Source organism: Camponotus vicinus, unplaced genomic scaffold (assembly GCF_025532165.1).
Source record: "Camponotus vicinus isolate PSW18456_S1 unplaced genomic scaffold, iyCamVici1.0 SCAF_10, whole genome shotgun sequence".
NCBI classification, from domain to species: domain Eukaryota; kingdom Metazoa; phylum Arthropoda; class Insecta; order Hymenoptera; family Formicidae; genus Camponotus; species Camponotus vicinus.
In genome coordinates this window covers 989,510-1,002,263 of record NW_028141946.1, presented here as the reverse complement: position 1 = coordinate 1,002,263, position 12,754 = coordinate 989,510, and the positions used below count along the sequence as shown (strand labels likewise).

The window sequence follows — 12,754 nt, the reverse complement described above, 5'->3', positions numbered from 1 at the left end:
ACACACAATGATAAATATATATTTAAGTAAAAATATATCCTTCTTAATCTAAGTAATGTCTCGATGCAATACTATTTTATGCTTGTTTCTTGTGCATTGTCATTATTATTTATTATATATTTTGCTAAAATTTGATGTTAATATCTTGTATTTATGTTGACTTCTACAGATTTCGCCCTACGCCATGGACTACTCGGATTGCATGTTGTTGCGCAATTTCCCTGCTTTACGAAGGTGATGCTTCAACTAACAAATCACAGGCTTTAGTGCATTGTGTGCTTCCCGTATGTGTGCTTACGACACTCCTTCAGCGACGATAAGGAATATAATTAAATGAAGGAGCAGCAAAGAGAGAAAGAGAGAGAAAGAGAAAGTTCTCACGCGCAAAAATATTATAAATTTCGCTAAAAATTGCAAAGATATATAATAGAAATAAATTTAAAATAAATTTAAAAACAGAAATAAATGAAATTGACATATATATGATCGCTTTTTTCAGTTTATATCTTCTCATATCATGCTTTTATTCTTAAATCTATTGGAAATTATGTTTCGGAAGCACGTTTCGTTCTTATTTAACCGAAAGAAAAATAAACACGGCAAAAACGAAGAGAAGGGAAGAATAACAGTAAAACTTACAATTAGATGACCTAATAACTATCAATATAAATTTTGTTACATTAATTAGCAAATTGCTTTCGATAAGAAATGACATTTTGATATTCGGATTACAAAGTAGAGGAAGTTAATTTTATTACGGGGATAAATTTTACAACTTTCCAATTAATATTTATGCCATGTTTTCTATTTCTATCAGTTTATTTTTCAAATTTACATAATTATAAATATTTGCGCTTTGTACGGATTATATTTATATTCCTGTTATATATTATCTAACAAAATATATTAAAGCGATTTTTCGTGATGTGACAAGAAAGACAAATGTAACGTATTAAATGAAATATTATAACATATTTTACGTTCACTTTTTTCCCTATAGAAATAATTGTAATTATTTGGAATCTATTAATAACTCTGCGTAGAATAAGATATGAATAAAATAATACACCACTACACGTAAAACATTCAAAGTTGCTTCATTAGCAACGTACGAGACCAGGAAATGTTGGCTAACCGCATAGAAACACGTGTATCATTAACATTTCTCAGTCGATATTTATATCTCTAAAATGTCTATAAATGTGACTAAGAAAAAACGAAATTATACATGTGTGTTATTCTATTTGGTTTAAAACAAAATATTCTCTCGTGCTTAATAATTTCAGAACAAATACGATTTTAATTCAGCATATAAATTTAAATATATTTAATTGCCTCGCAAATTAATTTTAGATTATTATTTGAAGAAATATATTTCATCAAATAAATATAATATACATCAAACAACAACTTGTGTTTGTAACAAAAAATTATCAATAAAGATATTTTTATTATTATCATTTAGCAATTAAAATCTGCATATGTAGCAGTAAATTTTGCTTAATAAAGTGGTGTATTTTATTATAGAAAGAAAATTCAAGTAAACAAATTTCAAGATTGTCCCAAAATATTTGATAGAAATAAAGCCATGTATGTGTGTACGAATGTCAATAAGAAATCTAGCCGAACTAGTACAAACAAGTTTACTTTATTATCAAAACGAGCTGCGGTCAGCATTTTCCTTCCACGGCAATAAAAGAGGAGGCTGAAAGAATAGGCGAATGACTTGCCTATAAATGTGTTCGCACCTAACAATTAGCTGGTATACGTCAGGGAGCACGTAATAAAGCAATGATCGTGTTTTACGAGGCAGTATATAACTCCACGAACAAACCACCCAACCGCAAACCTACCCCCTTCTCTTGTCTCTCACCTAGCCTAACATCGGACTGATCCGTCTCCGTCCAGTACTTATCACGAAAGAAACGTGAACGTTTTCTCCATGTGTCATAAAAGTAATGTTTTGCAAATTACTACAAATTTCTTTCAGTATCTACGCTACAATATTTAAAATCTATATCTCTAAATATTTTAAATTTATAACGTTAATCTTCCTTTAAATATTAAAGCGTAACTGGAACAATTAAAGTAATATTATTTATTTGCATTGAACGTTATAAGTCTTTATTCATTTTTAACAAATCACATCTAACTGCGATCTAAAATAGAGATATGTCGAAAATATTTATATCCTAATTCTGTGCATCATTACCTATTATAATATGAGATATTGTCTTAAATAATCTATAAACTTATAAGTAATAAAAATATAATTTATAACATATTCTTATTTTTTTAAAATATATTTTCTATAAAAGTAACGTAAATTTTAATAAAAGAATTTTATTTATCGCAAGATACATCGTTATAGATTCAACGTTTTTCTATTAATTTATATTGTTTTATACATATATTATTTTCTATACAACTATTTCTTCCTTTTACTTTTTATTTTTTTATGGAGGATTATAAGATTATCACTCAGTAAAGATTCTTAAAATGTTCAATCTTTAACGTGCCTGTTGAAAATGATTTATGTATGTACATAAATATAGATAACGATGCACAGAAGTAGGAGCAAATATTTTGGATGTATTTCTATTTACTCTCCAATTCACACCTTGCGTCCTAACACAATATTTCTATATGCTTTCTTAATGTTTTACAATCTCCCAAGGCAAAGGCAATTCGATCCGTTTACATTGCACTTAAATAAAGTTTATTAGCTTTTTAAAAGACTCAAAACTAGACATAATAAACCTAGATGAAGTTATATGATGTGTCATCACTCTCTAACAAATACTTTCAACAATATATCTTTCAATATTTCTGATATATTTACATTTTCCATGATAAGTTACTAAAGATTATTAGAATCCTCTCTCATTATTTCTATTACATTTGATCATCACCGTACTATGTGGCTGATTTCATGAAATTCCATTACCTAAAAAAAAAAAAAGTTAATTTATTCACATGCGCTTTCGGAGGCTAAAGAGAGAAAACACGAAGAAGGTATTTGATATCGATTTTGAAGAAGAAAATCGCGGACGATGAAATTGCCTCAGACAGAAAATAAACGAATGCACGGGTAAAAAGAGATTCGGCTCTGCCGGTCTCAAAGTGAAGCAAATGATTCCCCTTTCCTCTTCTGCAGAACCAACCCGTCCTACGGCCATTCCATCGTTCCATCCTCATATCTGCCCCTTCCACCGAGATGCACCAATCGAGTTCGATGCCACCGTCGATGTCATCCGCGAAATACATTTTAGCTACGAAGTCGTCTTTCCTGTCGTCATCGTGGACGTGGGGTGGTGGATTCCTGGCGATTCGTTTCGTACGGATGGCAGCAGATGGAGTTGAGACGGAGAGCATCATTTCACGGATCTCGTGCCTCGCACATTTTCCTTCTCTCTTTCTCTCTCTTCTTCGTTGCGGCTCTTTACGAGAATGAAAAGGTAACATCTTACCAGAAAGACCGCGCTTCTCCCTCCACCATTCCTCTCTATGCTCCCTTCTTTCTCTTTGTGGGCTTCTTCTGGTTTCTTCTTACCTCGATGTCGTCCTCAGCCCTTTCTCCCTCGGCTTCAATGCACTCTCGTGATTCGTTCTGACGAGGGGATATGGGTGCAAACATGATTTAGAGTAATGTCGCGGACGAAAGAATAAAATCCGCGAGGTTGATGCCAAACAAATAACTTGTGGTATCCGGACGTGTATGCGGCTTGTAAGAGTATCCTATTGCTATACCAGATATCTGGCTGTATCTCGAATATGCTCTGTGCCTTTCATTCGCAATTTTTCCCTTTGAGACGTTAAAGATGGCAGTATATTATGTGGTCGCAGAGATGATCTAGATGTAATAACGGGGCTCGTATCGCGCGAACTATATCCCATAAAGAAATAAAATTCTTATCTATATTTTAACTCGAAAAATCACATTGATATTTTCAAAATGAAAGGATGTATGAAAGATGTTAAATTGCATGTAAATAAATTCTCTTGAAAATAATAATCTTGAAATTAATTTTTTTGGAAATAATTTTCTTGAAAATAAAGACGAAATATTTTCTTCTTCACTCAATATGTATAAGATATTGTAAATAAAAATTTTTTTATTTTAAAGCAAAAGAAATTAAGAACAATTTTTCTTCATTACTTATATATAATGAAAAATTTTTGCAACCACTATTTGTTTCTTAAATAAGAAATCTTTTTATCTCTACAATTGTAGAGAATTTAACATAATATATTAATATATCTAGACAGATATAATTAATTTAGATTTTACAAATTAAATATTTTAAATGAATTGCGAAATCATATATTCGCTTGAATTATTAGCACGAGAAAATATTGCTTTGAATTTCAAATAGAATAACATATGTTGGATTTTTTTATATATAAAAATAAAATATAAGAACATTTTATTGGCTGAAAAACAAGCGCATATTTAGTGACATGCGACAATTAAAATCATTGATTACAAAATATTAAATAGTTGTTACAAATGGATAATGACACACGCTTCAACGATGGTAGTTATCTACCTTTATGAGCAAAGGTGGTAAATGGTTTAATGTTTCGTACCAACAGGTGGTCGCTTTTAGAATACAAACTTATAGCTGTACGACCATCCAAAATAATGTATTGAGGGATAATTTTCTATTGATGTACTATATAATTAATAAATATATAGACAATATTATTAATGCTTGACATTAAAATTTAGTCTGTAAAAACGTTCAATGCGGAACAATGTATTGCATATTTTATTTGTAAAAACGTTAATTATTTTTGAAAATCAATAATACTTAATATTTTATTTTCATTTACTATCGCGTATTATTCATAGCACTCTAGTTTCATATTATTTATAGCAAAAACAACGAAGTGTATTATTCAATTATACTCAAAGCTTTTTTCAAACATTGAAATAAATATGAGTAATAAAATATGAATCTCCAATTTTTTCCATTATTATTCGCATAAAAATATTTCTTTCATTTTACTTAATTATATATATTTAATTAATTATATAGACGGGTTCTTATAGAAATAAGACTATCGACATCTCGATTTGACATGGACGAAACAATACGATAAAATTCCTCATCATACATAAATATATATACTTTATAAGTTTACCTTCAGACAAAATTGATTTCGCGTCCTATACGTCACCAAATTTACCCGACAGTCTCAATTTCACACGAAGCATCAGAGATCTGTGTCACGGTATCAATCTAACAAGAAATGAGATTGATTATATCTCGCTCAAATTAACAAGAAAAACCCTCCTTTTTATAATGGAATAATGAAACGAACTAATGATATGGAAGGCGCATCATTACCTGGGCTGGCCCGTCCGTGGAAGAGGGGTGGCAGGGGGGGATTTTACGAATGCTCGATATAATATATGTATCCCGTGCATCCGCTCGACGACATCATCGAGATCCAACGATTATTGCAGCGGCATCTGTATGGCGGTTATTGAAATAGGTCGTAGAGCGTGTATGGGGCGGTTAGTCGGGGGTCCATTCCGCTAACGGTAATGACCGACTCGCTGGTTCGAGTCTCGGCTAAGCTCGAAAATAAATTGAGCCGTCATGGCGGCAGCTGCCGCAGCAGCCTTTCCCTCAATTCGAACCCGTTTTCCCCCTCCCTCGTCCCCGCGACAACGCCCGGCGATGCACGGAGCATCGAGGTGCACGCGCACGCGCAGACGGAATGTTACGCCGATAGACTGAGGCGAGAGAGAGAGCGAGAGAGCGAGAGAGAGAGAGAGCGCGAGCGAGCGAGAGAGAGCGAGCGAGAGAGAGAGAGAGAGAGAAAATTGCGCCCTGAATAGAATTGAAAATTTCCTAGTCCCACGATCGCAATTTTCACGATAAAATCGAGATAAAGGGAGATACTCGTCATTACATAAGATATCTTGCGTCACTTTTTCAGATTTTTCAAGCTATGATAGATGATATATTTATAAAAAAGATGCTCTTCTCAATGTGTATAATTTTTTATCATCATCTTGTGAATATAGTAAATGAATTTACTCACCAGTCGCTGTTTGTTGACGGTGAATCCATCCAAGTTTCACAAAGCACTCACTCGCGAAAGTCTAATTTTAATCGCGTATGTCAATTAGATTAAATATATAAATAATAAACGCCCGATTAACTCAACGTGAATTCTATTCATATGTTTTGCCTCATTTTTCCGATATTTATTCACTTGCGAAATTTTTAATTCAATAAAATGACATGAATAATATTATTGAAACAAATAATATAATGATAAAATAAAATTTAGAAATAATAATTATCATTGCATATCTTAATTAATATTTGAATAAGACTCAGATTAGAATTCACAAAGTGTTACACATTCTATCGATATTTAATACACGTAATAATGATTTAGGTTAGGCTATAGTGTTTCACTTCAACGCGACGCAATCACGTAATAATGATTGTCCGATACTTTTTTCGACACTCCCGATATCTTTTTCGACGTTTCGTTTACTTTTTCGACACTCCCGATACTTGTTTCATTATCTGCGATTTCGTGCAGCCATTATTTTATTCTCGGAAAAACGTTAAACGTATTGCCTGAAACTCGCGCGAGTTCGTTTCATTTGAAACTGTCCGATATCTTTTTCGACACTCCCGATATCTTTTTCGGCGTTTTGTTTATTTTTTCGACACTCCCGATACTTGTTTCATTGTCAGTGATTTCGATATCGCGTACAGACTATTTTATTCCCGGAATAACGTTCAATATATTGCTTAAAACCGCGCGAGTTCACTTGATTTGAAACATTGAAACTGGCTGCATAAACTACCAGTGCTGAAAATATATAGTATACGTGACGTGAACTATAGATTTTCAGTACTGGTAGTAAGTATCGGAACGGCCATGTTGCGTGATCGCGTCTTCAACGCGATGTATCATACGAATAAAACTGTATTAATTCTCGCGACAGTCAAGGTGATACTGAATAAGAAACTATTTTGCAAAATATGTCTCTTGTGTGAGGAAGGGGTGGGGAGAGTCACATCGAGCCCGCTTTCTTTGTTTACATTACAATCTACGAAGAAGTTACTGTTTACATTCCAAAGACGTGACGTAGCATTGTCGAGCAGAAAGTGTAGAGATTAAAATCAAATAAGTGCGTGATTTCTGAAGGAACAAAAGCTCGTGAAACAAAAACTGAAGCTTTCAGCGTTTATTCTCTGCAGTTAAAGATCTTTCCATCGATCAAATGTAAGTTATTATATTTTCAATAAATAATAAATGTTAAATATTAATATTTTATATTAATATTTAATAAACAATCTTAAATAAACTGAGAATAAATATTAAAGTCCTATGTGAAACATCTAATTATCATAGTAATTTTAGAAATCATTAGTAATTATTTCCTGACTTTAAAATTGATGCAATATTAAAATATTCACTTATTTAAAATATGTTATTCGAAATTCTTAACTACACAATTGCATGCGCAAGCGTATGGAATATATGTTAATCAAGTAAAAGAATATTAAATATCTTTAATTACTAATCAATTATTAATTATTTGCGTTTCACATTTAAATAAAAAATTCAATATTATTTATATATTAATATTTATAATTCGGTTCAATTTTCAATAGATGATTTCACACGCATCTAAAACAAGTAACATTAAGAATATTTATGTTGTATTGCATATCTTTGTAGAATTGATAAATAAGTTATTTTTATTAAATGCAATAATTTTTTTTCTAAATTGAATAAGTGGATATTTTGCTTGATCCAATATATATATCTGTGTGTATTAATATTAATAGAATTAAATGCTAATTAACGCTACAATTATTTATGTTATAATAATTATATTTGATTATATAACAAATTCATAATCTTCCAATTGAACATGGTACTCTAACGAAATTGAAAGTTGAGATATTTAATAGTTTTTAGGCTCTATGATTTATCTCAGTCGTGATCGCTTGTAACATCAAGATTTTTGTAACAAAGATTTAGTCGCGAATTATTGCGAACAAGCATTATGAGTGTAAGAAACGAAATTAATTGAGCGCGAGTAACAAAATCCAATTCATTTATATGATTATAATTATACTACGGTACGACATTACGATTTTAACATAGTAATCACTTGTTTGATGACACCTGAATTAAGGTTTTAAATATGATATGCAAATGTGTAATATCAAGAATATCGAAAAAAATATCAGGTGAGCGCAATATTTTATACGCAAATATATTTTGTTAAATAGAAACATGCGACAGTTTCGTTAAGTAAACTCCGCGCGGCTATAGTTCTAAGCGTATTGAATTATGCTTGCTGCAAGCATATTACTTGTTTTTTTCATTGCTTCATCAATATTCTAATTAAATTATTTTGTTTCTTACATGTATATGTATCAGTAATCGTAGAAATAATGAATCTCCTATTTTTGCATATTTTTGAATATTTAATTATAATAAATAATGATTCCAAAAAAATTAAGAAAGTGTACGATATAAAAAAGATCATTCTATGCATGGATTTATCTATTAAATTAATAACTATCTCTATTAAATTAATAATGTGTATATTTATTTTTTAATATAACATTTTTAACATAACACCAAAGATAATTACAATCGGAAAACTATGTAATATATCCTCTTGATAACCTTCAATAACTTATGACCTTACTTGATACGCTTTATTACCGAAGCAGTCGATTCTATCGGCTATTACTTGTGTTCTCTAATCCGTTAATAATCCATTCTGTTAGAGTCAAAGAATTAATGAAAGGAGTATTGAAAATTCGAAATGCATGGCCAAGCATTAATAGAGCTTATATAAAGCCATATTTTTTTTTCTCTCTCTGAAAAATTTTTAGAAAGAAATTCGATTAAACAAATTTTAATAAAATTGTCCTTTTTTTCCAAAGCGTAATAATATAGTTTGTATAATAATAAAGAAATATTCCAATTGTTACGTTGGAAAAGAGTAATTTACGACAATGAAATTGCTCGAGTTCGGCACATTAAGTTTGTATCATGTATTTTAACGAGGCGTAAATTCATGCATAAGCACGATTAATGAATAATCAGCGACGAACAGGGATTATGCATACAAATAAAAATAAACGGCACATTTGAATGTAATTTGACTTTTTTAATTTCTTCTCGGAATCTTTTTAATTGCTTTATAGAAAGTAATACATTATGTCATTTTAGCATAATATTGCATTCATGTAATATAAATCGCAGTATTTATTGTTACCATATAGAGCATGTGCTGTGCATTTTTCCAATTTAAAAAAAACTGCTTCTTTAATTATTTAACACTCGTACGAATTTCTAATATCATCCAAAAAATTATACACGAGGCTCTTTGTCGAAAATTAAAATGAAAAATTGAATTTAAATTATAAATTCAAAACTATAGTTTGCTATGCATAAATTTTATTCGTTTGTTTTAATTGTATATAATATATATAGTTTTTAAAATTTTTTATCAACAACTCTTACAACTCGTACAACTCTTTTTCAATCAAATGTTTTTCAATCTCTAGCATTCATTAATCTATGTATGTACATTAATTTATCATTGCAATCTGAAGCTATATTTGAATGTATACGATGCCGTGTATCCGTGTGCTTCACTCTGCCTCGCGTGTAAATCGAACTTGCATAATAAATATAACCAGGGAAAAGCAACGTCGTACCTCACATTATATGACAGAAAGGGGTTGTATATAGGCAACCTGTAGGCTTTGCATTTATAGCGCGATAACATGAATTTCACGACTTATGCGTGCGACTGTCAAATTAATTCGTTGTTGCAAAAAATAATCAAGCATGCAGATAAAATGCACATGTTTTGTCAGATGTAACATGACAGATAATTAATATTTCATTTAATATTAAATTTATATTAATATTAAATTTAATTTCACTAATATTTCACTTCAATAAAAGATTCGAAAGATGTATGAATTTATGAAAAAACAGAAATTCTCTCGATGAAAACACGCAGATCATGTGTTAATCAAACACATGTGTTTACGTATAGACGTGCAGTTGTAATTATACTTGTGCTGAAATACGATTTTTCGAAGATTATACAATAGATTTGTTAATAAATCATAGAAGAAACCGAGGAGCCGAGAATGAAATTTAGCACCACGTAAGGGAAGGGCTAGTTCAAGAACTGGAAGGGGTGCTAAGAGCAAGGGTGGAGTATCTATAGTATAGCAATGGGATTTTTCCCTAAACGCATTCGGTCGAAACGAAACGTTTCGCCCGCCTTTAAGACATTTAACGCTCTACAAAGTCTTCCTTGTTCCAACAAATTGAGTTTCTTGAAGAAAGAATTATTTACTACCATAACTTTAACCAGAAATTCGATGCCTAACCGAACCTTTTATAATACTTAAACTGTCATGATAAAAGAGAAAGAAAAAGAGGAACAGAAAGATTGATGAAGAGGGAAAAATAGATCTCGTTATGTTTTTCAAAATTAACTTTGAAATATTGATATATGAATATTTATATAATTACATTATATAAATCAAATTTTTAATTAGATTATTACTTATATTTTATTATTTTATTATTAAATGTGCAAATTAATGTAATATCGGTGGAAATATTTTATAAATATTTTTCATTCTCTCTTAAATATCGTTTATCATCATCTTTGTATTTTTCATATAAATTTTTATTTCTAAAAATTATTTTTATTTATTTATCTTTTTTATTTTTTTATGTATTTTTTTGTAAACTTGTGATATCAAATCAAATTAATAAAATCAGCAAATAATGATTTTTATTAATCTAATCTGATATTGTAAAATAAAATAAGAAAGAATAAGTAAAAAAATGAATTTAATGCAATCCTATCAATTTATGCGATTTATACAAATTTATGTAAAATCTTTAGAAATAAATAAAAATATACTAATGTTAAGTTAAATATATATACATAAATATAGACATTCAAGCTGTATCCTTCATGTATAACTGAGAAATATTGTATTTTTTTTTGCTTACAGACGTAAGAATCTATGAGTTCGCCTTTCTGGCGGCCATAGGCGAAGAAAATTGGGATCTAGACGAGTAATAAGAAGTGGGGATAAAGCGCGGCAAAAAATAGTTGGACCATATTACAAAAAAGATATGTGAACCAGAGAGAAACTTCAAGGACTATGGCCATGGAGAAGCAGGTACATAAAATGTGTCTCAGGATTGAACTCTTCAAAATGTATGTATTTTTATTATATTTTCATTATATTGATTATATTATAGCTATGTTGCATCGTCGCAGCTTGACTTGAAGAAATTTTTCATTATTAATTCAATTAAAAAATTAATGAGATCGTGAGAGAAATTTAATGTGATATATATTTATTAAATTAAATGATTAAAATATACTATAAAATTATTAAAATATATATAAACTGTGTAAATATTCTCATTATCATATTCGCGTGTCAAAAAATATACAATTTAAAAAATCTCTTAAATATGTATGTCAATATATGTCGAAATTTGAGCCGAGCGAGTCTCATACAGTTGACGTAGCATCGTATCAAATCGCTCTACTCGGTTAGAATTGCAGATAAGAAATCTCTCGAAATGACATCGTTTGGAATTTTCTCGACCGATGTTTTACCGTAATCGTTCAAGTTGGACAGCTCGCGCAAAGTCCGGGACAAATTATGTTTCTCTCTTGGTATGGAATAACTCGTAAAACGGTCGCATCTGTGAGCTCGCCATCTTTCTCATCTTTTCCCCTCTCTTTTATCCAATCCCCTCTCTTTCGTGTACATCCTTTGCATACAAATACTCGAAAATAACGACACAAAATCCGGCCGGCCCTGCCCATCTTCCTTTTGCGTTAGAGAATCATTCAAGCGGTCGCCGACTTATCTCAAGAATCACGAAAATATTTATCGTTGAATTTAGAAAAGAATTTTATATTTCGTGTTTTCCACATTTTCCTTGTGATTTACAAACCAAGATTTAATGTAATATAAAACAAAGATTTGGAAGTACAAAATAATTTGATTATTGCTACTCTTGTAATTTGTATCATATCAATTTGACTTTGAACGATAAAATGGTTCTATCATTTTATTATACATCATATTAAAAATTTCAAGCATAATTATATTGTAATAACACATGCGATTAATATCCATGAAATTACTAGATATATAATTGACATTTTCCAGCAATATCTAGATCATAAATTGCATTTGTATGTATACATATATGTAAATATCTCTAACAATTTTTCAAAAATATTCCGTTATCCAACCAGCCTTAATTAATATTACTCGAATACATTTTAAGTCAATCAGTGATGGAATAATATCGTTACTGCGTCAGCCATAAAAATATCGCTAATATCCGCCTATCCCGAGAACGGAAAACATTAAACTAAAAACATGGAACACGCCTTGAAGAAATCTCTTGAGATAGCATTGGCAAAGGTATCGGCCATCGCATCCGATTAGCAAAACATTCCAGTATCGAGATGTCCAATTAACACGATAGGTTAAAAATGAATCGCGAGTCGTATATCGTGCACGCTACTTAGGCTACATCTTGTACGAAGAACGTGATTGTCGAGCTAGATGTAAGAGAGATCGGAGATTACACCACGTTAGAGAGAGAGAGAGAGAGAGAGAGAGAGAGAGTGGTACGCTCCCCTGTTTATTGCTCCGCAGAAGCGCCCTTTAAAAAC

The 12,754-nt window shown here is 30.7% G+C and overlaps 2 long non-coding RNA genes across 5 annotated transcripts in view; one reads left to right on the top strand and one right to left on the bottom strand.

Moving 5' to 3' along the window:
* Nucleotides 1-12,754, bottom strand: part of LOC145960185 (uncharacterized) — a 269,249-nt gene that overhangs the window by 237,296 nt on the left and 19,199 nt on the right. Inside the window, exons 1-2 of one of the 2 annotated variants that reach the window (XR_014435278.1) lie at nt 5,355-5,733; nt 5,149-5,246 (exon numbers count right to left, since the gene is read on the bottom strand). This is a non-coding gene — a long non-coding RNA (uncharacterized LOC145960185). Of the gene's footprint in view, nt 1-5,148; nt 5,247-5,354; nt 5,734-6,057; nt 6,119-12,754 lie in introns of those variants that run through there. The other variant, XR_014435273.1, reaches the window with a different exon arrangement.
* LOC145960187 (uncharacterized) overlaps nt 1-12,754 on the top strand; it is a 61,247-nt gene that overhangs the window by 30,555 nt on the left and 17,938 nt on the right. For 2 of the 3 annotated variants that reach the window (XR_014435281.1, XR_014435280.1), the window contains exon 2: nt 11,058-11,266. This is a non-coding gene — a long non-coding RNA (uncharacterized LOC145960187). Of the gene's footprint in view, nt 1-6,840; nt 7,264-11,057; nt 11,267-12,754 lie in introns of those variants that run through there. The other variant, XR_014435279.1, reaches the window with a different exon arrangement.